The sequence below is a fragment of the Pseudonaja textilis genome, chromosome 1, assembly GCF_049901715.1.
Source record: "Pseudonaja textilis isolate UNSWEBS1 chromosome 1, rPseTex1.2, whole genome shotgun sequence".
NCBI lineage: Eukaryota > Metazoa > Chordata > Lepidosauria > Squamata > Elapidae > Pseudonaja > Pseudonaja textilis.
The window spans coordinates 211,121,936-211,148,020 of NC_141990.1; the positions used below are offsets into that span (position 1 = coordinate 211,121,936).

Here is a 26,085-nt window from a genome sequence, read left to right on the forward strand (position 1 = left end):
GTCCAATGCTATTTAAAATAAATCTAAAATATGTTCTTCCACTTGCTCTCAATTGGTTTTGTAGTAATTTTCCTGTAGATTACCAGCTATGATTGCAAGTATCTTTTTCTACACTGCTTTGTTGATCAGCCCTTACTAAGCTTTATTTCATTTTTGTCATAGAATCTGTTGCTGCTTGCATCACCTTCTCTATTAGAGGAGCTCTCTATTCTCTTCTGGTTTATGCCAGCCTCCTTGAGAGGTGCCTTTAATCTTCTCTTTCCCAAACACAGATGCCCTGTCATTTCTTCAAACCTGTTCGGAATAATTAAGTTCCTGTATCATTTGACTCATCCTCACCTACAGCTTCTGTACTGCAGTTAATAAGGTGACTCCATGTTGTTGATAATATTCCACATGGGTTCCTGTTCATTTTGTGGAGGTTTGGCTGTTGTTTTGGTCCATATGTTTATGGTAAGTCGTTTTGAATGTTGGTAACTACCTGAACTGGTCCATGTAGTTTTCTTGGCAACAGTTTCTCCTCACAGACATAGATGGGCCAAGATGGCCTCCTTCCTAGGGCTGAGAGAAAATGGTCAGCCCAAGGTCACCAGCTAACTTTGTTCCCAAGGCAGGACTGGAACCCACAACCTCTGGGTTTCTCTATGTGTTTTTAATGTAAATTTTATGAAGAATTTCTATTCCAGTTGTAAAAACTAATGTGAATTAAACTTACAAAAAGAAAATAAAATAAAAAAAGATAAAAAGTAGAAGAAATTAAAAAAAGAAGACTATAATAAAGAAAAAGAAAATAAATATATTAAAAGCGACTACCCTAACTCCTTCCTCAAAAAAGATTCTACTAATTACAATCTTTTCATCCTATATTCCATCCCTTATCTATGAGCAATCCATAAATATAAGTCAATATAAATAAATAAATATAGATATTTCAATCCTAATGCAGCAAAAAAAATCCATAATGGATTGCTGGAACTTCTATCAAAACAATGTTTTATTTTTACTTTTATCACATAAACCAACTCCCAGTTTTTAGCCTTATGTCTTAACCACTACACTTACACTGACCCTTGATCTTATGTACAACGAGAATACATTTTCAGGGCATGAACAATATTTTTCAAGAGATAGCAATGCTAAATGAACAGATAATAAGAATTATCTCAGAAAATTGAAGAAAATGCATTTTTTTTCTAACAACTGCAAAGTATTTTAGGATACTTTGAATTAAGAACCAAGAGAATGTTTAGTAGACAAACTGCCAAATTTTGGTAGAATTTTGCTACATCAGATAAAGAAATATTTTTATAAAAATATGTAGTATTTTTAATAACTAGATTAATTTATGTAGCAGGGGAAATTGAAAGTTTTCACATGATTATACTTCTTTGATTCTGTTTATAATATTCACATTTATGAACCTGATAGCCTCAATATTTGTTGAACTATAATATCTATCATTCCCAGTGTATCCAATTGTACAAAATATCCAGTGTGTACCAGTATTAGTAAAGATTGCATTATAACTTGCAAACATTTTGTAAATATAACTTCTGTTCTGCACTTTTAAAATCTCTGCGCTGTCACTGAACCAATCAAATGGAGAAATGGAGACAATCTTTTTGAAATCCCCGGCCAGCTTTATTTCTATATTTGTTTGTCTGTTTATCAGCTGAAGGAAACAGGAAGTGATATGATGGCTTCACCAGACACAGTGAGGGTCCATTTTTCCCATTATGAGATATATTTGGAAAGGGATATCAAAGTATCATAAAGTATATTTTGCTCATCACGGTGTTTCTCAACTATGACAGCTTGAAAAATGAGTGGACTTCAACTAGCAGAACAAGGAATGCATCCACAGTCTATGGGCCACAAGGGGTTCACCTTTGCTCTAAAATTAATCTTGTTCAAAAATCTTGTGGAAAGGGAATTTCACGAAGGCAGTAGTGTCACAACAAACAGGAAAAGCGCAAGGGGAACATCAGGTCAGCCAGAAAACAAACTTACATAGGAAAAGGAATCAAATAAAAAGTATTAAAGAATCCCTATAGACAAAAGCCTAAGTAATTAAGAAAACTAGACAAATAGGAAGAGGAAACAAAAGATAATTTAGAAAACCCTTACAAACACAGGACATACCAAATAAGCAAACAAACAGACAAAAGACACAAAATATAAATTACAAAAGGGACAGACAGAAGATTGCCACAGAACAAATATGAAAAACTATCTTAAAGCTAAAAGAGATTACAGAAAACCAATAATACAATCTGGCCACTCCGCGGAGTTTGCCCTCAGCGGAAATAAAGACAAATTCAAACAGGATTTGAAACATTAGGCACAAATACAAACACTCACACATAATCAACTTACAAAGGGAGAAAAGGGTATAAAAAACCAGGGGCTTACCATAAGAAGCTAGCTAGCCCAGGAACGCAGACTTCTCGCTGTTCTCCACCTTCCTGAAAAATAAAAAGATCCAGCTTTCAAGCAGTTGTCTGTATCCTTGCGCCAGAGTTCTCCCAGCAGGAAAATCGAATCCTCAAAAGAAAGACATTTTGTCGCCTTTCAACAGTCTTTTATTATCTGCATTTAGAACTCCCTATCTCCTAGACCTGTGATGGTGAACCTATGGCAGGCATGCCAGAGGTGGTATGTGGAGCCCTCTCAGTGGGCATATGCGCCATTGCCAGCTGCTTTTCTGGTTTGTGGCCTGCATATGAGTGCTGGACAGCTGGTCTTCATGGACGTCGAACCACCAGAAAACAGCTACAAAATCAGCCCAAAAGCAGGCCGTTTTGGGGCCTTTTTCAGGCCATTTTTTTCAGGCTGTTTTTGGCCTGAAAAACGGCCTGAAAACAGCCTGGAATATGACCTGATAAATGACATGAAATTGGCCCAAAATGGCCTGAAAAAAAGGCCTGAAAATGGCCCGAAAAATATCCTGGAAAATGGACTGAAAATGGCCAAAAACGGCCTGAAAATGTCCTGGAAAATGTCCAGAAAATGGCTGAAAATGGCTCTAAAAACATCCCAAAAAGAGGCATGCACAGTCCAGCCAGTTTGTCTTCAGTTTTCCGGCACCCCAGCATGCGCATATGTATGTGCATGCACATGTGTTCTGGTTTGGGCACTCAGTGCTGAAAAGGTTCGCCATCCCTGTCATAGACTTTTCCTCATCTATCCCTACTGAACGAATTTGAAATTTCATTTTTCCGTGTAGTTTGGCATAGCTTCTTCAGCATCAGAAAGAACCACCATCACTCCCACCTGAAAATACAAGTAATCCTCCACTTATGACTCACAACTGAGACCATAAGGTTGTTAAGCAAGACATTTGTTGAGTGAGATTTGCCCCATTTTATGACCTTTCTTGCCACAGTGGTTAAGTGAATCACTGCAGTTGTTAAATTAGTAACAAAGCTGTTAAGCGAACCTGGCTTTCCCATTGAATTTGCTTGTCAGAAAGTCATCAAGGAGGATCGCATGATCATGCAACCATCATAAATATGAACCAGTCGCCCAGCATCTAAATTTTGATCATGTGACTATAGGGAGGCTACAATTGTTGTAAGTGTGAAAAACGGCCATAAATCACTTTTTCGGTGCCGTTGTAACTTTGAACAGTCACTAAGTGAACTCTAGTAATTTGAGGATTACCTGTGCTAATTTTTGCTGAGCTTTTATTTTGTATGTGTGTGTGTTTCCATTAGATTCCAATAGGGTTGAAATAGGAAATCCTGGGTTTCAGATATTTTAGGCCTTTGAAGATCCATCAACAGGGCTGTAGAAATTCCTCTGGAAGCAGCTCTTTCTGGATTGTTAAAGCAGTGAAGTCACACAACTGTTGCATAGGCTCATCTGTGCTGTGTCAACACACATAGCCATTTCACTTTGCTGGGGGAAACAACTCCAAAATGTTTCTTTTTCCACCTATTTTCTCATTTTTCACATGGGTCATGAGCGATGGCAATCAAATTGTTCAGACTGTTTTTCTCAACTAAGGAAAGGACCACTGTGACAAAGATTGAGGGACATTTTCCTAGACAGTGCACTTGAGAACGTAGTGTGAGGATCAATTCTGCACTTGCAAAAAAAGATGGATGGGAAGATATTTTTAAAAAGGAATAAACAAACTCAGATAAGTGGAATGAAATGCTAATACTGACTATTGCAAGTTAGGAAACCAAAGAGCTCTTTTTGAGTCATTTTATTTTTCACAACAGCCCCACATCGGTACTATCCATTTTTTCTGAATCAGTAGTAGTAGCAGCAGCAGAAACAGCAACAACATTACTGTAGTATTACTATAGTAATCGTAGTATTTTTAATTGTCGTCATCTTCATCAGTTCTTCACCTTCTTCTTTTTCTCCTTTCCACTTGACAAAAAGTTTTCAGATTCTATGATAACAATGGATTCCACTGTTCCACACAGACAATTAAGTTTACATGTATTTCAATAATTCTTTAAAGTGCAATACAGTATTGTAACTATAAATTATCTTGCTGGGTGTTAGATTTATAATTCATCTAATCCAGGAGTGTCAAACTCACATCATTACGGCAGCGTCACGTGACATATCGTGACTTTTTTTCCCCTTCGCTAAACTGGGCGTGGGCGTGGCCAGCGCATGACGCATCCGGCCCGTGGGCTTGGAGTTTGACAGCCCTGATCTAGTCCAATTCATTTTTATATATTAGGCAGCTATGGAAACCCACAAGCTGAACTACAATACTTTGCAGCCCAGCTAGTATAAAAGTTGTCGCTCGGTCACATCTAGAGGACTATAGGCGGTGTCCATTCCTGTATTAGAATATTAATTTATTTTCACCTACTATCTCAATAGGTTTATTGTCATATAAAAAAAACAGAATTTTCATTTTCTCCATGCACAGGTTGTTCTTCAAAAAGTTACTAGAGAACCAATTTGTCAAGTTCAAGTTTTCCACATATCCTCCTTTATTAGAATAGTACTATTTAAGGTATGAACACACTGATTTGATACCGGCTTCAAGAAGCAAAAGCTTCTCGATTCCTTTATATTTTATTTTATTGATGTTTTATTTATTGATATATATATATATTTCACTTATATATATATATATATATAAAGCACATATAAAAGACTGGAATTTACCTTGACAAAGCAAGCCGAGATGGAAGACTGATACTGCCTTTTCAGTGTAGAATGGAGAATGTACAGTATATGATTTTCAAAACTGTCATGTAATTGTGCCCATGATTCATGAAAGCTGGTTATGCTTTTCATCTGACTCTTAATCAGGCAGCTAAAAGGGCATTTGGTCTTTTAGATTTAAACCCATCATCATCCCTTGAACAATGATGGTTTGACTGGAAACCAGCACCCGTGTTTTTTATCTTTCCAGTAAGCAAAGAAAGAAATTCACAAAGTCCCACAATGTACGTTATGGCTTCCATGAGCACAGATGAGTTTGGATGGCTGGGGCTGAGTTTTAGCTCCTAGATCAGGGGTATCAAACTCATGAAGACACGTCATCACATGACGTTGCAGCTTTTTCCCTCTTCGCTAAACCAGAGGTGGGTGTGGCCAGCGCGTGACACATCTGGCCTGCGGGCCGTGAGTTTGACACCCCTGTCTTAGATAGAGCTGAGGAATTCTGGGAGCTGAAGTCCACACATCTTTAAAAAGTCAAAGTGGAGAAACACTGTCCTAGAGAGTGATGCCAATCTAGCAACCAAACCCAGTTGTTGTTTTTTTTCTATAAAGGAAAACTTTGTACCTACATCAAGAGGCAGCTTTGGAAGAGCTTCAGTTGCCTTAGAGGCCAACAGGAACTGTCTACTTCCTTGTTGTACCACAGGTATTCTGCAGCACACTACTGACTCACACTTAAGTGGTATTTGTGTTGTTCGTATTTTTATTGTTACCCGGAGTAGAATAGAATTCTTTATTGGCCAAATGTGATTAGACACACAAGGAATTTGTCTTTGGTGCATATGCTCTCAGTGTATATAAAAAGAAAAGATACATTTGTTAAGAATCATAAGTACAACAGTATTAACACGTTCAATAGCATTCCAAGTTTTGGTTTGAGTGTATTAAGTCATATGAACATAGACTAAACATAATGGCATACAAACTGAAGTTCTTACATCACTTATTCCAAAAATCAGGCTAATATCAAAAATCCTATGCTTCCTTCTTTCTGTCTGTTCTTTTATTAAAGTATTTATTATCCAATCTTTCCTATAGGAATTCAGGGAGATCATCGGGGAGCTACATGTTATCCTTGTAGTAGTACTCTGAGCAAAGTTTATTCGACAGACTGCATCCTCTGTGATCATCATATGTATCTATTGATGTCCACTTTTAAGACAGGATGTGAGCCTGGGTTACTCTGATCCCTAAGATCTTGATCAGCAGATTTCACTGGATCTTAAATCTATCTTTAAAAGCAGCCCCACAGAAAGTGTACTGCACTAGCTTAGCCTGAATGTAACCAGACCAAGGCATAATCACCAGTGGTCAGATATGCTTTCTTTGTGGCCCATTCAATGCTCACAGGTGAGCAATAGGGAGAGAGGAAGCTGTTATCTGGATGAATCTCAAGAGTGCAGGCTTTTTATTTTTACTGAATTCGTCCCTCCTGTTTGCTAGGCTGTTTTTTAATTGTTTGCACTCTATTTCCAAACCTTTCAGACCTTTCTTACTCCCAAAGTCCAGAAACAGACTCACAGATCTTCCCCAAATACATTTCCAATCCTCCTTCCAATTAAAGGAACATGCACTACAAAATGCAAACCAAATACCTGGGATTTTCCTTTTCAGACAATTTGAACGCTGGCTAGTCACAGCGCAAGGCTGGGTATTTTCCTGCTCTCTCACTGTGATTTTTTTTTTTCCTCCCAATTTCATCGGCTTCTGGACTTGCTGTCCTAAAGCTGCCAGTGTGCCAATGTTTCAGAAAACAGACTGAAGACTCCTAAAAGAAACGTTGTCATTTATTCATGAAGCACTTTAACAGGAATTTTTTTGCAGAGTAAATAAGGAACAAGACAATTGTATGAATGTGTGTGAGCCCATGAACATATTTATCTCCTTCGGGTTGCTTATTGGTTGCCTAAAACAAACAAGATGGGATTGAATTCAGATCTATGGGATTAGCACTGAATCTCCAGCTAAATATTAGTTTGTGAGTACTTTACTAGGGATAGGACAAATAAACAAAATATACAGATCAGGGAATCACAGATTAACAGAGTCCTGAAAATGCCAGCTTTGCAGAGGGGCAGGAGGAGCGCTATAAAACCGCTGCTCTCAGGTATTCTGTCTCAGCATTTCTATGGCACCTTTGCTTTGGCCTATGGATGCCTCCTTATCTCTATTGACATAGCTTTTGTCAATCATCACATTTAAAGTAATCAAATTATTCTTGTTTATCCTTGGTCGACTGACTCCAATCATTTCTTGAAATTTCCTTTCATTCCACCCAATTGTCCTGTTGATCTCTCTACTCTACCCCTGATTTCTCTCTGTCATTTTAACTTTAAAAATGTCTTTGAATCAGGGAAAAGAAATTTTTCCCCGCACCTTTTGTGTTCTCTAGCAGCCAAAGTGCTTGCATGTTTCTATTCTGGGCTAAAATTGATTCAAGGTATCCTTGACCTCTAAGAACCTTCCTAGTACCTATTATTCCCCCTAGTTTCACAGGTGGGGATGCTCTGGGTCTTTGCTAGAACTATCCTGTTCTTCTCGTTAGCCCATCCACTAGTTGTGTGCTACTTTTGAGTCCAGAGGTTTGTAATGATCCGAGAATAAACTGAGAACATCTTTGGAGGCTGCCATTACAAAGTCTCGAGCCAAGTCCAATCATTTGATCGGAACAGGGGGTCAACTTATTCTCCAAACAAAGCACCTGAAGGCAAGGCAAGAAGCAATGCGTAGCAAATAATCAAGGAACAGACCTGGAACGAAGGAAAATTTCCTGACAGGTAGAATGATTAATCAATGGAATGGCTTGCTTCTGGAAGTTGTGGAAGTTCCAATACTGGAGGTTTCTAAGAAGAGATTGGACAGCCATTTGTCTGAAATGATACAGGATCTCCTGCTTAAACAGGTAGTTGGACTAGAAGAATTCTAAGCTTCCTCCTGAATTCTAATATCTATTTAGAAAGCCAATTATGACATGAGGCAGAGCAGATCCATATGGGACATGCTTTGGAGACAGCCTGATTTAAGATCCCATGATTTCTACTGCTACTGCTACCAGCATGTGTGGAAAGCGTGAGTAGGCAGCTGTACCCCCGATAGGTCTCATAGCCATCATCCTTTCATTGCCACCACCTTTTAAAATTTCTTCTGGGGTATTTTGCCATGTATGCTTCCCGTATTCAGGGTGCTTCATTTCCCTTTTTCTTTTCATTTGACTAGTGCTTCAATCTTTCCCTTTCCCTATCACCAAATTATCAATCTATTAGTATACATGTGCCCATGTCCAAGGTGGTGATTGTGCTGACCAAGCTATTTTCTCTTCAGAATACATATAGTAGTTGCTTGGTGTGTATTAAATGTATGCTTGAAAAATACAGCCTGGAATTGGCTGGCAGACCTCAAAATTTCCCACTTCAGGAGTATTAACTGAAATTACACTATGTAACTCTGCTGTGCAAACCACACCTCTGAGAAAGATCCTTTGCTCTAGCAGGCAAGCATTCACATGAACACATAGGAGCTCATGCCTTGATGTCTAGGGAGACCCTATGCAGTCACATAGAGTCCCATTATGACCATTTTGTTAACGGTTTTTGGTTTACTGCAAATTAGTACTGGATATTTCTGACTTATATTGTGCAAGGCAATTGTTAAGTGAGTTTTGCTCCATTTTATGATCTTTCTTGCAATGGTCAAGTGAATCACTGCAACTGTTAAGTTAACACGGTTGTTAAGTGAATCCAGCTTTTTCTCATTGACTTTGCTTGTCAGAAGGTCACCAAAAGTGACCCTGCAACCTTCATAAATGCCTGTGTCTGAATTTTGACCACATGGCCAGGGGGATGCTGCAATGATCATAAGTTGTGAAAAATGGTCATAAGTCATTTTTGTTCAGTGCCATTGTAACTTCAAACAGCCACTAAACAAAAAGTTGTAAGTCAAGAACTACCTATTTTTGCCTTTTTTTTTTTTTTGGCAAGGATATACTCTCTCCAGAACAAGAGACATTTCTTTCTTTAGGTTTAAACCTCTTCCCTTTTACAAGAACCTTGTGCAAGCAATGACAATAGAGGAGGATATATATCCATGAACTATGACTCCCCAACACATTCTTAAATTACATTTCATTCTGTGGAGTTTTTATGGCAGTCAAATGTTATGCTTCACTGTACTTACCATGGAAGGATTTAAAGCAGCTTAAAAAGATCTTTCATTATAGATATCCCATACAAGGACCCATCCATTGTACGTATAACTATCTGCATATTATTTAAATTCCCAGCAGTGGCTTAGGAGAGGCCAAGGCCACACAGCAGCCACAGGTGAATTTTGCCACAATAGGATTTAGGATGTTCTCTTGCATTAGTTAATAGCATTGCAAGAGAGACGGAAGGAATGTAATCCAGTGGTGGTGCTGTGAATGAAATATTAGGCTGGGGAGATTTGGGCTCAAATTGCCACCCAGCTATATATAACATTGGGTGAACAATTATCACTTGTTTTCATCTATCTCATGAAATATCTCCACGGATGTTACTCTACAGAATGGAGTGGTGCAGGCAATAGTGGGTGCAGCATGGTACGCCCATGTAACACCTCTTCTTCATGAGCTGCAGTGGGCTTCCAGGTGCAATTCAAGGTGCTGGTTGTCACCATTAAAGGTGGCATGGGGCGAGTTGTGAGATTTGGTGCAGAGGTGGGTATTCAGTAGGTTTTGACCAGTTCTGGAGAACCGGTAGTGGAAATTTTGAGTAGTTCTGAGAACTGGCAAATATCACCTCTGACTAGCCCCACCCCCATCTATTCTCTGCCTGATGGGGCTGTGTCTTCTTTTGTTGCCCTGCACAGGAGAATGGAGCTGGAAAGCAGGTTAGTGAGGTGGGGAGGGAATGGAGATTTTACAGTATCCTTCCCCTGCCATGCCCACCAACGCCATGCCCACAGAACCGGTAGTAACAAATTTTGAATCCCACCACTGACCTGGTGATATCTACCCATCCCACAAGACCTAGCAGAGTAGACAAGCTCTTCATCCTCTCAGCTAAATGGTGTCACTTGTGTGAGGCCTTGGAGGCATACTTTCTCTGTCATCATGCCTTATAGAACAGTCTCCACTTGGAAAGGTGTATGGCCTCAACTCAGTGGTGGATTTCAAAACTTTTTCCTATGGTTCAGTTGTGAGCGCACACCTTGCACTGGCAACTCACCCTCTGCTGCAAGCCCTGTGTGTAAAACAGCTGACACGCAGCAATCGGCTGTGCCACGCGAAGCAGCTGAGGTTGAAAAGCAGGAAATAAAGGTCATTATAGAGCCTGGAGTGGGTGGGAGGGCCCAAACAGCTGATCATCTGAGTGACCCGGTTCACTCACAGATGATCCTCTGAGCTACCAGTTCAGGCGAACCGAGCCGAATCGGTAGCATACCACCACTGCCTCAGCTGTAGATGACCAGACTGAGCCCAAGGGTGAAAGGTCAAATGCATCATCAGTCATAAGTCCCTTCACACCTACAAGAGCCGACTGTGAATTCCTTTCTATTCTTAACTCCCGCTAATTTCCCTTGAACGTTAGTAGTTCCGATTCTTGTAGAGATCTTAAGCTTGCAATAAATCTTTGCACACATTTGAACTGCCTGGACATCCTGATTTCCCTGGTGCTTACACCAACCCTGTTGATCTTCAGGAAAACAGTGAACACCTCCAGGCAGTGAAGCCAGAATGTTGAAGGCATGGCTGGTCTATACATTAGAGTTTTCTTGGAGCCTCAACATTGTTTCTTTTCTTTGGGGGCGGGGGGGGGGGGGGGGGGGGGGGGGGGGGCCGGGGGGGGGGGGGGGGGGGGGGGGAGGGGGGGGGGGGTGGGGTTTTTTTAGAGCTGTGGAGGCGCAGTGATTACAATTTAGTATTGCAGGCTAATTCTGCTAATTCTGTTCAGCAGTTTGATTCTCACCAGCTCAAGGTTGACTCAGCTTTCCATCCTTCCATCCTTCTGAGTAAACTAAGGACCCAGATTGTTGGGAGCAATCTGCTGGATCTATAAACTGCTTAGAGAGGCACTGTGAAGTGGTACATAAGTCATTGCTTTAATGGTTTTCTAATAATTAAATATTTTTTATTGTCATTTGCCATCCAGAGCTCCTTTTGGTAAATGGGTAGCTATACAAATTTGTTTAATTAACAAACAGAAAAAATATTTTCTCAATTTCATCATTTCTAAATACTTAGAAAAATATAGTCCAGTAAGGTTGATTATATAATCCCCATAAGCCCACTTGTGCATAGCAAAATGGCTATGACCTTATGGAAGCTCAAAGAATTTGTTTGTACCAAATATCTACTGAAAGACTGTCACATACCCTCAGCTATCTCAAGTAGAAGATTGTTTATATATGGATAGAAAGCAAATAGCAAAGCTTTTGGTGACATTCTTATAAAGCGTCTTGCAATTAGTGTCCAGAAGATACAGAAGCATTTCAAAATCATTTCTCCTTAACCAAGAAAGAAGCCAGAAATGGGTCCAGGATGTTGTCTGTGAAGAAAGAAATAATGACTAGTGGAAACCAAGTGAGAAGTTTCACATTACAGCAATTGCTGTGATGAATCAGCATTGGCCTACCATGGAGACCACTAACCCCAGTTGTAATTGCATCATTGTTCAAGATTGTTCCCAGGTCTTCCAAAATGAGAATGTGAGAAGAACCTGTTAGAAAAACCAAGAGACCATCTGGTTTGGAATCCTGTTATTGGGGTGGCTATTTCAACACCTCTGGGAAGCCTTCATGCTATACTGGATGTATAATTAGGACAATAAATACACAAGTGGAACAAATAGAAAATCTGAACAATGGATGACCCTCCCCAGAATAATAAAGCCCAAGATGACCAGAAGATTGGGGAATGTTTTCCTTGTTTGTGTTCTGTTAAGACATATTACATCCATCAGTGGTAGGATTCAAAAGTTCCCACCATCAGTTCTGTGGGCATGGCTTGGTGGGCATGGCTGCAGGGGTGGGATCATGCGCGCACCCGTTAAAACAGTAAAAACTAAGCTACTGCACCTCTCAGCTGTTTAGCACAGCAATCCGCTCTGCCGCGCCAAACAGCTGAGAGGTTAAAAAGGACCTAGGAGCAAGGGCAGGTGGGTGGGCCCAACTGTAGAACATCAGAGAGATCCAGAGCAAACTGGTTCTGTGCCAGCTGATCTTTGGTGCTACCGGTACACCAGAACCGGGCCAAACCAGTAGAATACCACCACTGATATACACCCTCATATCATATACGTATATTCCAAGCTGACAGTTCAGTCATAGTGGCTTACTTTCCAGGTTGCCCTTAGTAAAGCAAGCTGCAAAAGACACAATTAGCAAAACGAATACAAGGGCTACTTGTTTAGTTGCTAAGTCATGTCCTACTCTTCATGAGCCCATGGACCACAGCACGCCAAGCCCCCCACCCACCCATCCTTCACTGTCTCCTGGAGTTTTCCCTAATTCATCTTCATGGCGTCAATCACACTATCTAACCATCTTATCCTCTGCCGTCCCCTTCTCCTTTTGCCTTCAAACTGTTTGGTAGCTCATTGCAATGCATTGTATTCTACTGATTATGAGTTTCCAATATTCACTTCATATTACCCTTTTCTCCAGTTTAGATGTTAAATCCAACAGATTTGTGGCTGCCATTAAAATGACATCCTTAGAAATATCCACCTAAAGCAATGTCCCCTTAAATCTCTGAGTCTGACAGTCATAAGTTGTTATTTGAAACAACAGCTATTTAAAAAAATGCCCCGCCTTAATTTTTTAATACAGAGAAGGACTGACCAACTGTATACATTCAGTACCTTAAAAATATTAGTACCAAAGGTTCTATAGTTCTACTGATCCATTGAGAATTAACATTCTGTAAAATATCAACATATTTCATACCTATCTGACTCGCTAAAGGAGGTCCTATTTATGCAGTGATCTTCAGAAAGTATAAATATATATTGTGTGTAACCAGGGGTGGGCTTCAAAAAATTTAGCTACAGATTCTCTGCCCAGTTGCTGGGTGGGCATGGTCATGGTGGGTGTGGCCTAGTCAGCCTCCTGTACCATGGCAGGGGGGGCATTTTTGCCCTCCTGGGGCTCCGGAGGCTTTCCTCAAGCCTCTGGGAGGGCGAAAATGCCCTTCCTGGGCTCCGGAGACTCTTTAGAAGCCGGAAACGGGCCTGTTTCCGGCCTTCCCAAACTTCCAGGAGGCCCATTTTTCAGCCTCCCCGAGCCTCCTCACGCACCCTGCATTTCCCTGCATCCAAAACAGGCCACATGGAGATTCTTGGGAGGGGAGGGGAGGGGAGGGGTGAGCGGGGCCAGCCAGGAGTGGGATTTGGGGGTTCTCCCATCTGTGCAGAATCTTAGCTAGACTGTCTCCCAAGCCCCTGCGAACCCTCAGCAGCCCATCCCTGTGTGTAACACACTCCTCTTATCAAAGTTTCTCTCCATTGTCAGTTTGATGCTTTTCCTAGTTAATTGGCCAAGGAGTATTGCAGGTGCACTTCTGTAAAGCACTAGCTTTTATGATTTAGACCAGAGTTACAAACTGTCTTTGCTCTCCCCCTATTTTTGCCTAATGAAGAGTGTGCCAGGCCACTTGCTAGTTAGACAGCAAAGCTGCTGCTGTGCTGCTTGAATGAAGCAAAATGCCCTTGGACACAGGGTGGAAGGAGAAAATATTTGCCAAATGGGTGAAATTAATGCAAAGGAAATAGACAAGAATCGCTCAGAATCATCCCTGAAAAATCCTTGCACTGTGCAATGCAGAGCAGAAGGCCAAAAAGAGCAAACTCTACTCTGCCTAATAACATAGGCCAGTCACTTTATGCATATGTCCTTGTCTTTTCTGAAACATAATTCTGAAAGATAAAAGGGAGATAATTTTATTCATGCATTTGTCACACATGTCTAAAAGGAAATTATTTCCCTACTGAATTTTTTTTGTTCAAGCTATTGCATCCAAGGGTTTGGTTTGGCTTGTTGAATTTGTTCTCTCTCTCTCTCTCTCTCTCTCTCTCCCTCCCTCCCTCCCTCCCTCTCTCTTCCTCTCCCTCTCCCTCTCTCATTCACTCCCTCCCTCCCCCCTCTCTCCCATTATACAATTTTCTGTGAGATTTATTCTGAGCCACAGCTGAAGGCTCAGACTCCCTTTTCAACATCAAGTCTTAAACAAGATACACTAAGATACATCTGACCAGGTTTGAGCATGCAGTGGATGCATCCTCACACTGTTTTCTGATAAGGGGCTGCCCTAGTGAATTTCCACATGTCTTCCCTGGCCAAGAGAAATAGATCAGCTTTGGGCAAATGAGATTCCCCTCCAAGGATCCTCATTCACTTTAATGCTTCCAACTGGCACCAGGGCTGTTGTCATTCAATGACTGACTCTTACTCCATGTTGGAGATTTCCTCAACCTGGTCCCTGGCAGGTGTGATGAAACCACAACTCTCATAATTCCCACCTGCAGGGCTGTAGACCTTGCTGTAGACCAGGGGTGTCCAACCTTGGCAACTTTAAGACTTGTGGACTTCAACTCCCAGAATTCCTCAGTTGAAGTCCACAAGTTTTAAAGTTGCCAAGGTTGGACACCCCTGGTGTAGACCATGCTTCCAGTACTTCTGAAAGACACCAGATTGGGGAAGGCTATGTTGATCAAAATAATGCCATCTCACCTCTAGATCTCTCCATGTCTTCCTAAGAGAAGGAAGTTTAACAGTCATCCAAAGAAGCAGTGGGGGTGGGGGGAGTGTAGAGTTCTGGAAAAACATTCATTGACATCCACCATTAAGAGAACCTGAGACTGGTAAGGCTTAAGTTCTGACATAGAGGGACCAACTCCTGCTTCTCCTGAAGACCATGTGGTCATTTTGTTCTCAACATTGTAGCTCCCTCTAGTTTATTATTCTTGGTATCCATTTAATTTTTATATTTATTCCTAACACATTACTACTATCTAACAATAGTTCTATGGAAGATATTTCATTTGTTCTAGTCAGGGTGTCTTATGTACCCAGAATCTCTACAAAAATAGTGTAATTTGCAGGTATAAGTGAGTTGCAAACTGAATTATCAATTTAAAATTAACGGCAGAGTTGTATTTCTGTCTTGGGTTCAGCAACAGAATGCCCCAAAAACCACATCCAGCTTGGGGATTGATATTAGAACTGAGATCCAAAAACAACAGACTAGATTTTGAGTCTTATGAAAGTTCAGTTTTGTTTGGACAGAGTTTGTTCTTTCTTTCTTCATTGATACTCTGGAGCTGAAAAAAATGCTGATCTCTTTGACATAATATGGACTTTCTGATCTAATATGGAGTGAATGCAATTGATTGCTCCATATTACAATACATTTTCATATGCAGGATTATCACAAGAAACTTGGTTTCCAGAATTTGAAGAAATAAGCAATAAATCTTGGTTGACTCACAAGCTGGGTCTGCTCTTGGTCACTTGAGGAATCTTTATTATTGATTCCACCTATCCTCAGCTTTTTAATGAATTTCAGTAAAAAAAATAAAAATTCATTCTACTATGTTAGATATTCACATTAAAGGCTAGGCAAATTTTCTTCTTAAAGCAGGTTATTTGCCTCTCTTCCCCTTCTGAATGTCTAGCATTGTGTTTAGTGGTGGGATTCAAAAAAAATTTACCACCAGTTCTATGGACATGACTTGGTGTGGGTGGCAGGGGGAGGATACTGTAAAATCTCCAGTCAGAGATGATTATTTGCCGGTTCTCTGAACTACTCAAAATTTCCGCTACTGGTTCTCCAGAACTGGTCAGAACCTGCTGAATACCAGCTCTGGTTGTGTTCAACGGCATTAATGCTTATACAAAATACAAACAGAAGATCAAGTAGGGCAACAGATTCTTAAAAACCTAGAAGCCAGTGCAGGTTGGGTCCAGTGGTGGTATTCAGCTGGTTCGCACCAGATCAGGAGAACTGGTAGCAAGGATTTGGCATGGGTCACCGAACCAGTAGTGAGTTCTGGCTGGCCACGCCCCTGATCCGGTTGCCCTCCTGCCTGATGTTCACTTCACCCTGCCCGCCTGACGTTCGCCTAAGTTATTTCTTTCTTTTTTTCCCCCTCCCGAGGCCCAGGAAAGCGAAAAAATGGCTCAGCCTCCCCAACCATTTTTTGCCTTCCTGAGCCTTAGGGGAGACTTCTAGGAGCAAAAACGCCCCCCCAGAGGCTCCTCTGAGGCCCAAAAGGCCCCCCAAATGGGTGGGGGGTGGTGGCTCAAAACAGCAAAAAAGCCACGCCCACCCAATCTCATAGCCACGCCCACCAAGCCATGCCCACAGAACCGGTAGTAAAAAAATTTGAATCCCACCACTGTTTGGGACATGTGTTGAACCACTTAAAACACCCAACTGTAGTCTTAATCCTCCCAAATGACAGAGTTCATTTTCTTTCATCCCAGCCTGTTCTAGTTGCCCCACATTTTAGCATTTTTCCAGTTACTTTTGGTTTTAACAGCGTTTTACAGAATTGGTATTTTGTGTCTAAAGGAGGAGGAGGAGCTTCCTCTGTTAAAGAGTTGCTATTGAGCAGACATCTTTGTAGTGTATTTACATAGAGACTTCTAGGGCGATGTTCCTATTGGTTAACAGAAGCAACGATACGATTGGTTGGTAACGTTAGTACCTGATTGGCCGCCAATAGCGGCGGGAAGTTTAACTAAATGTCATTGGCTGCGAGCCATGGAGCAGCCGCTATAAAAAGGGCTGCTGCGGTTCGACTGCAGTTGAAGTTACTGTTATTATTAAAGAGCTGAATTCAACTCCGGTCTGCAAGTCTCTTTACTGGCGACAGAACAATCTTGTATATATATTCTTGTATGTACTGAACTCTTTAAAGGAATGGGAAAATATTGTATATATCAGCAGCAAAGAAATAAACCCAACAGGGAGGTATAAATTATAACAGAGAAGGCTAGCAGGGGATACCCAAGAGTTTAGCCATTGGCATCACGATATTTTCCATTTCTGCTTGCATGAATGGTACATTCATAGGACAATTGGTTTGCATTTTAGCATGTCAGGAAGAACCTTCCCTTTCCCCTTCCCCACCTGGCTGCGACTTCTGCTCTTCCCGTCTCATATTCTCCCTCTTTGCAAACCACAAAGGCGCTGCACCTCCTTCTCCTGTGCAAATACAGCTTTGTGTGGAGCGCTGGTGACATGTTGTGGTTAGGCTAGCTAATCACAGGGGTTGCAAGGTTGCCTGCAGACTCTCTGCCTGAAATTGCAAGCACTGCGCCCTTGCGCTGGGAGCCAGAGAAGGGGGCTCCAGGGAGTCAGAACGTAATGACAAATATCCCAAAGGCCGAGAAGTCTTTTTGGTGCTTATCAGAAGGCAAATTCCTTGGAAAAAGCTAAAAGGCCCGGAGCTGAAACAAACAAAATTGGGTTGGTATTTGCAAAGTTCTGACCTACAGTCACTCAGAAAGGGTAGGCATTGGGCAAAGTTGCAGAGGGAACCAAGTTAGGGCATTGTCCACTTTTAAAAGATACTTCTTCCACTCAACATTCACCACTATATTGGCTTTGGTCCGAAATTCAGATTGGAGTATAAATTTCAACCAGAATAGAGCTGGAAGGGACCTTGGAGGTCTTCTAGTCCAACCTCTTGCTCAAGCAGGAGATCTTATACCATTTCAGACAGGTGACTGTTCAGTCTCTTCTTAAAATCCTCCGGTGATGAAGCCCTTACAATTTCTGAAGGCAAACTGTTCCACTGGTTAATTGTTCTCACTGTTAGGAAGTGTCTCCTTTAATTCCAGGTTGCTTCTCTCTCCTTGATATATATTGCTGTCATGTTACCCCTATTCCTTCTTTTCTCTAGACTAGCCAAACCTAAATCCTGCAACTGTTCTTCATATGTTTTTGTCTCCAGGCCTTTAATCATCTTACTTGCTCTTCTTTGCACTTTATTCCAAAGATATTTTAAAAAGATGTTTTCCAAAGATAGGTGCTGTCTTACTATTTTCTTGCTTTTATTCCATAACATCCATATTTTCCTCCATAAGATCATGGTGAGAAACTAGTGGTATAAACCTACATATTTTTGATATCATGCCTTCCTTTAGTGTAATCTTAAAGTACATGTCTCTCCTAAAAATCTAGACCAAAATGAAGGCAAATGGATAATGAAAATAATGCAATTGTAAAATGTACAACTAAAACATTCTTCAGATCTCCCCTAGATCTCCCCTAGTCTCTGTCTACACCTCCCCAAAGTAGGGACACCTCACTTTGGGAAACCCTGATAGAAATAGATTTATACCACCATGAGCATCTAAACCAGAGGTCTCCAAACTTGGCAACTTTAAGACTTGTGGACTTCAGCATAGCATAGCTGGCTGGAGAATTCTGGGAATTGAAGTCCACAAGTCTACAAGTTGCCAAGTTTGGGGAGCCCTGATCTGAACAAATCCATTTAATGATGGATAGAAAAAGAATTGCCAGGCAGTTGCTCATATTTGTCTATTGTAATGACAAAAACCTTAGGGCATCTTAGAGATGAACAAACATCTACACTTTCATGGCTATGCATGCCATGATTAAAGCTTGTAGCAAAGGTGAACAACTACTTTCGAGGGGCCCAGAGTTCACTCCTAGCAACCTTGAAATCAGGAGAGCTTGTAGCATGAAATAATTATGAAAGTAAATGAATATTTGCCATTGCAAATTATTTCCCAAGTCCATCAAGACTCAACAGGAATGTAACCATGTGTTCTTCCTTCTCCTAAGTTGATATTAACAGGTTCTAGAAAATTTCCCCAGATCTTTGAGGTTGGACTAAGGGAGTGTTTTTTACATTAGATATATTTGCAAATACATTAAGTGCCAGGAATATAAACAGGCAAAGAGCACGTTTTGGCTGCTCTGTATTTGCCAAGAGATTCAAACGGTAAAAGCAGTTTGTTGTTTGTTGGTTTGTAGTCCACCTTTGTGTGTGTGTGTGTGTGTGTGTAGATAGATAAATAACTCAAAGCAGTGACAATACCTAACCTTCCTCCTCCTATTTTCTCCACAACAACCCTGTGAGGTGGGCTAGGCCAAGAGTGAGTAACTGGCCCAAGGTTGTCCAGCTGGCTTTCAAGCTTAAGGCAGGACTAGAACTCACAGTCTCCTGGGTCCTAGCCTGATGCCTAAAATAGGTTTTATTAAAATACATAGGTTGTAAAACAATCAGAAATTGTTCACCTGGCTTTCAGTTTATTTTTTAAAATCAAGTCGGTATAGCTCCTGACATTCCATGACACCAGCTTAAGGATTTCATAAGCATTAGAATTAATGTTGCCCAATTAGTTAAATATTTACTACAATTACCATTTGGGTTATGACATAGAACCAAATCAAGATCTTCTTGAACAATTCTGCCTCTGAGGCTTAGGGGTTGTTTTTGTTTGGTGGGTTTGTTGTCTTGTGTTGCGTTTTTTGTTTTGTGGACCAGCGGTAGATTGTCATCGCTGGAAGAGTCTCCTGAACACTTAAGGCCTGGCTTGAAGGAGTCTGATGAACTGATTCTGTCAAGAAAGGTTTGTATAATCTTCTGGGCTTGTTAAGAAAAAGGAGGAAAATCTAAATGCATTTTGACATTTGTTTTTCAAACGTTATCTGTCAATTCTGCAAGGAACGGAATCATACATTTCCAAAGCTTCTCTGTGGCTATCTAAGGTATCAGTAGCAATATGTAACTCATACATATAATTTAGTTTGAAAGTCAAATGTCTAAAAATACAAGGAAATTTCACAACTGCACATGCATACACAAACATTAGAGTGGTTTCAACAATGGGGAGAGGAGAAAAGTGATGCCCGACAAACTTGTCTCACAAATAGAGATAGATCCAAAGAGGTTATGGATTTGTGGCACTGAAAGTAATTTCATGGCGTTCAGGTGAAGATACAAAGACTATAGTACTAGAGGTGAGCCCGAAATTTCTGTTGCTAAATGAAAAGTTTGTTAAGTGAGTATTGACCCATTTTACAACCTTTCTCGCCACAGTTCTAGAGTGGATCACTGCCGTTGTTAAGTTAGTAACACGGTTGTTAAGTGGAATCAAACTTCCCCATTGACTTTGCTTATCAGAAGGTGGCAAAGGTTGCTTACATGATCGTGGGACACTGCACCCTGGTCATAAGTATAAAACAGTTGCCAAGCATCTGAATTTTGATCACATGATAATGGATAACAGATAATCAGAGTTGGAAGGGACCTTGTAGGTCATCTAGCCCAACCCCTTGCCCAAGTGGGAGACCCTACACTATTTCTGACAGATGGCAGTCCAATCTCTTCTTGGAAATCTCAGTTGATGGCGCTCCCACAACTTCCGAGGGCAACTTCTGTTCCATTGGTTGGTTGTCCTCACTGTCAGAAATCACAGGAATGCTGCAACAGTCGTGAGTGTGAAAAATGGTCATGGGTCACTTTTTTCAGTGCAATGTTATAACTGTCAATGGTCAGTAAATGAACTGTGATTAGAGGACTACCCGTATAGTTTTGTATAGAAATATTAACTGTTTGGTTTGCCTTGAGGAATCAGGATTTAACCCTATTCTACCTAAAGGTGAGGCAACCAGAAAGTCCAATTGCCTCTTGAAAAAAGCACTTTTGGGACAACCATTACCTGGATGACTAAGAATCTCCACAGACATTAAGACTGTTCCACCTTCTTCCACCCTACTCTACTTATTTCCATTCTCAGCCCACTTTAGGGATTATTCATACAAAAGGTCTATTGATAAAAACCACCTGTCTTCAAAGACCTACCCAAGAAAGGACAGTAACCGGTTTCTTTCTTACTTCAAGTCACCATCTTGTAATTTTTCCCTCAGTGGTGGGATTCAGGTTTTTTTTTTACTACCGGTTCTGTGGGCGTGGATTGATGGGCGTGGCAGGGGAAGGATATTGCAAAATCCCCATTCCCTCCCCACCCCACTAACCTGCTTTCCAGCTTCATTTTTCTGTGCAGGGCAACAAAAGAAGACGCAGCTGATCAGCTGAGACTCGTGAGGCAGAGAATAGATGGGGGCGGGTCCAGTCAGAGGTGGTATTTGCCGTTCTCTGAACTACTCAAAATTTCTGCTACTGGTTCTCCAGAATTGGTCAGAACCTGCTGAATACCATCTCTGTCTTCCCCCCGTGTCCATATAAACAGCAAAAATGGCTGCCAAGGAGCCAGGAGGGCTTTTGTGTGGGGGTGTACACTATATGCATAAGCTCAACCAATAAAAGGGTAGCCCTGAATTACAGATATTCTACCTTTCATCGAAGGCTCACCTGGAAAACTGTACACACCAAAAACCCTCTGATCCCTGGACATTTATTACATATGCCTGGGCATATGCAGGATCTATGGCTTAATCACGGTAGTAGAGTGGAGCTAGAAAGCATTGTCCTACTTCTGGCACATCTTCCAGAGATGAAATGCAGAAGTATTCTACTGCAAACATGTACAGGTAGTCCTTGACTTACAACAGTCCATTCAGTGACTGTTCAAAGTTACAAGGGCACTGCAAAAAAAAGTGAGCGGTGACCGTTGTACACCCTTATGACTATTTTAGCATCCTCACAGCCACGTGACCGAAATTCAGATGCTTGGCAACTGGTTCACACTTATGACCGTTGCCGTGCCCCCAAGTCATGGGATCCCCTTTTTCACAAGCAAAGTCAATGGGGAAGCCAGAGTCACTTAACAGCAGGGTGACTAACTTATCAACTGCAGTGATTCACTTAACAACTGTGGCAAGAAAGATCGTAACATGGGGCAAAGCACACTTAACAAGTGTCTTGGGTAACAACATAAACGATGGGTTCCATTGTGGTCGTAAGGCGAGGACTACCTGCATTTGTGACCTACACTGCAGGGCTGCTGTGAAGGTATATTTCACCCCACCCCACCATCTTTATATGGAAAAGTTAGCAAAACGCTTGGCAACCCAACTCATAATCATGACAGTTGCAGTGTCCCTGTCAGGATTCCAACAGTTACCCCAATTAAACCATGAGTCTCGAGCCAAACTTCCAAAACTTCAAAAGGATTTATTGGAAGTTAACATGTCCGGCACTGCCTGGGTGTAGCCAACTCCGAGACACATAATTCATTGTCACCCTTGACCCTCGCTTTCCCCCACCCTCTGGGTGTATCATAATTCATATTCTCCAACGGGACACATCCATAGCCAAGAGTCGTCGATCTTGTTCTCCAATTAGAATTTTGCGCTGCAGAAACGTCAGTCACCTAGTTACTATCTTTGAAAAACTATTTATGGAATGCACTTTCTATTTCCAAACTGCCATACTGTTCTTTCAAACTCCTTTACCCCCTCCCTTTCTGTTGGCATCTCCAAAAAGACCATAGAAATATTTTATGAGCTGACATTCCCAGGGTCATGTGATCACCTTTTGAAGTCTTCTGATGAACAAAGTCAAGTGGGGAAGACAAATTTGCTTAATAATTCTGTTACTAACTTAACTATTGCAATGATTCACTCATCAAATCAGGCAAAACTCTCTTAACAAATGTCTCGCTTAGCAGCAGAAATTTTGGAATAATTGTATGTGGTCATAAGTTAAGGTCCAATACCTATATATACATATCCAAGGATAGTTTACATTGATGCTTCTTCTAAATAGACTTCTTGCAAATATATTAATATTATTGAAGGTCAAGGATTTTTTTTTCTACACATGGAGTTTACCTAGTGGATTTATCTCACTACAGAAAAAAGAAGTACCTACATTATTGGATTTGGTTAGTTCTCTATTTTCACACTGGCCCAGACCATGTTGTTGCTATCAAGCAAATTGCTATCAATTTACATTTAATTTGCTCAGTGCAATTTCTGCCATTGCAATCTCATTCAGTCAAACTCACTCCAAGGTGATCTGACTGAGAAGCTTCCAGCAGTCACATTAGATTCCTATTTCCCCTCTGAGCTTGTCATTTTAACAATATGCAACAAGCCCTGTTATTAAATAAAATATAACTGTATTGTTCGGGGATACATTTTGGAAGGTTATATATTTGCATTGCCAATGTTAAAGAAAGCCTGACCTCCCAAGCCTGCTGTACATTAGATTATTAGATACTTTGATTTGTACATAGAATCTGCATAAACTGATGGGACATTGTACCGTAGGATTACAACAAAACTGCTGATGAGATGTAATATAATATAGAGAAATTCAATGTGATTCAAATAGGAATTTAGTGGAGACATTGGCTTCTCCAAATTATTTGAAATCATACATAGGGTGTTGATGGGGTTTTATCTCAGCTGATTACAATATTTCAAAAAATAGTGCTATGGTTTCCCAGCCAAGAGAGGTCCAAAATAGAGTTCCATGATCTTGCAGCCAAAGCAGGACCAAATTTCATGTGTTAATCACCTAACCAAACACCAGCCTGCACATCAAATCCACGAAGCTATGAAAGTGGAAGGTAAGTTAAGAAAAGTATTGAATGAACCCTGAACCTAGACAGCCGAGCATGAACCTCTGTGAAAAGTTGGAATAAGATTTATTTTTTAGTAATCAAATTTAATTTAATTTAAGGTCCCTTCCAACTTTGTTATTCTGTTAGTCAATACATTTCAGTCAATTTTAGGCACACTGGGGAGATGTTTTGGGTTTTTTTTCCTACAAGCTCAGAGGAAATCAAATGTGAAAGACACACACACACATACCAGGAAGTTACTGATATGTCTGTGGAATCAAAGTCAATCAAAAAGAATATTTATAGCTCAGGGCTGAACTGTGGGGTCCTTGTGTTCTCTGAGCTTGGCTGTTTTCCTTGCAGAAATTTCATTTTCATGGCACCTTCCAGATGTGCACTGATGATGTTCCCAGCTGAGAAATGAAACATCTTCAAGAAAACCACCAGGCTCAGAGAGCACCAAGGGCCCCAAAGTCAATCAGTTATTGTGGATGGGATGGGCCTGTCTTTCTTGCTTCCATGGGAGGGAACCTTTGGCTGATTTGTTTCTACCATCAGACGACGTATACCGGTATATCAAAGTATACAAGTATTAATATGCATATTGGTTTCTCTGTTACATATTGACAGAAAAGTTTGTATACTAGGTTTCCCCAGTATTGGTCCCTTTCCAACTGTATGGGTTTCAACTCCAAGAATTTTCAACAATGGCTTCAGTGGCTTGGAAATTCTGGAAGTTGAAATCCACCCATCTGGAGGTTCTCCAGGTTGGGAAAAGGACTTGTATACTGAGAAGTTTCTTTATTCCCAACTTTTACTTTTTCTCTTCTTTAATCATCTTGAATTTAGTGTCTCCTTGTTTTCCTTCCTTTCCCAGCGCTATTTTTTTTTCCTTTAAGTTCTGAATGTGCTTACATGATCACATTCGAACAGTAAATATACCATACATTTTATTATTAATATTGTGTGCTTTTGAATTCTCCATCTTCTAAAAACTCAGTGCAGTGTACTGTGATGGGAGAGATCAGGCTATGAAGTTTTAGAATAGGCTTGAGCAAAGATTCAAATTAGACTACTCTGTTCAAGTTTGTTCTCGGGTCTAGTATTCCATAATGCCTATTTTATTCAAAACAAATCATTAATATTTTCCACAGAAATTCTGGGATTTTTTTTCTCTTTCTAGTAAAAGTCAGACCGATGAGGGCCACTGGCATTCTGGTCATGTTGGTAGTTCAATATTTAATAATAACATCACCAAAACAATCATTTCTATGTGGTAAATTCCTTTTATTGCAGTGATTTTTTTATGGCTGTTAACGAAATGTCCATGTTGCATCTTTATTATGAATACTGTGTGATTTCAACTAGAATAGCTGTCAGTCTCTGCTGAGAACTGGGTACTTTTAACAATAAACCACGTTACTCACGATTGCTGTCATGGAATGGTAGAGTTTGTAGCTGTATTCCCAATTGCAGGTAGTAGTAACAACAACGGATTTCCCTGCAAAGTCGGCATTGAGACTGATTAACTCCCAACACTGTTTGATCCACCCCTGCCCATTTACCTAGCTTTATAAAAAATACAGGATACAGAATGACAGAATTGGAAGGAACATTGGAGGTCTTCTAATCCAACCCCTTGCTCAGGCAGGGAGATAGATAGATAGATAGATAGATAGATAGATAGATAGATAGATAGATAGATAGATAGATAGATAGATAACAGACAGATAGATAGAAGATAGAAGATAGATAATAGAAAGTGGTAGGTGAAGATGAAGATGATAGATGAAGATAGAATACCTTATTGGCCATGTGTGATTGGACACACAAGGAATTTGTCTTGGTGTAAATACTCTCAGTATATATAAAAGAAAAGATACATTCATCAGGAGTCGAGAATCATATACCAGGGGTGTCCAACTCACACTGTCATGGGGGTGTCACATGATGTATCTCTTTTGTTAAACCAGGCATGGACGTGGCCAACACGTGTTATACCATTTCAGACAGATGGTTGCCCAATCTCTTCTTAAAAACTTCCAGCTTTGATAATTTCACCCTGGTACAATCTAAAGAGACAAATTCAGATATTATCAATTCAGGGGTGGGATTCTACCAGTTCACACCTATTCTCTAGAACCGGTTGTTAACACTCTAAGCAGTTCGGAGAACCGGTTGTTAGAAGAAATTACTGGCCTAATCCTGTAAGGAAGGAAACATTCTGGTGTTCTTATAGAAACTGCCTCTCCGTTAACCCTTATTACATTCTTGGCAGGACGAGACTTCCTGTCTCAGAAATGTCTCTGGAGTTTTTTTCCCCCTCCTTTGCTGGTACTTTGCTTGTGTGGAGTGACCATTCAAAGTTACAACGGCACTGAAAAAAGTGACTTATGA

General features: G+C 40.7%; 1 protein-coding gene across 1 annotated transcript in view; it reads left to right on the forward strand.

Annotated features, from left to right (window-relative positions):
* Positions 1-19,588: 19,588 nt before the first annotated feature.
* STEAP3 (STEAP3 metalloreductase) overlaps positions 19,589-26,085 on the forward strand; it is a 71,493-nt gene continuing 64,996 nt past the window's right edge. Inside the window, exon 1 of the mRNA XM_087920358.1 lies at positions 19,589-19,785. The gene's annotated coding sequence lies outside the window, so the exon portion shown is untranslated. The remainder of the gene's footprint in view (positions 19,786-26,085) is intronic.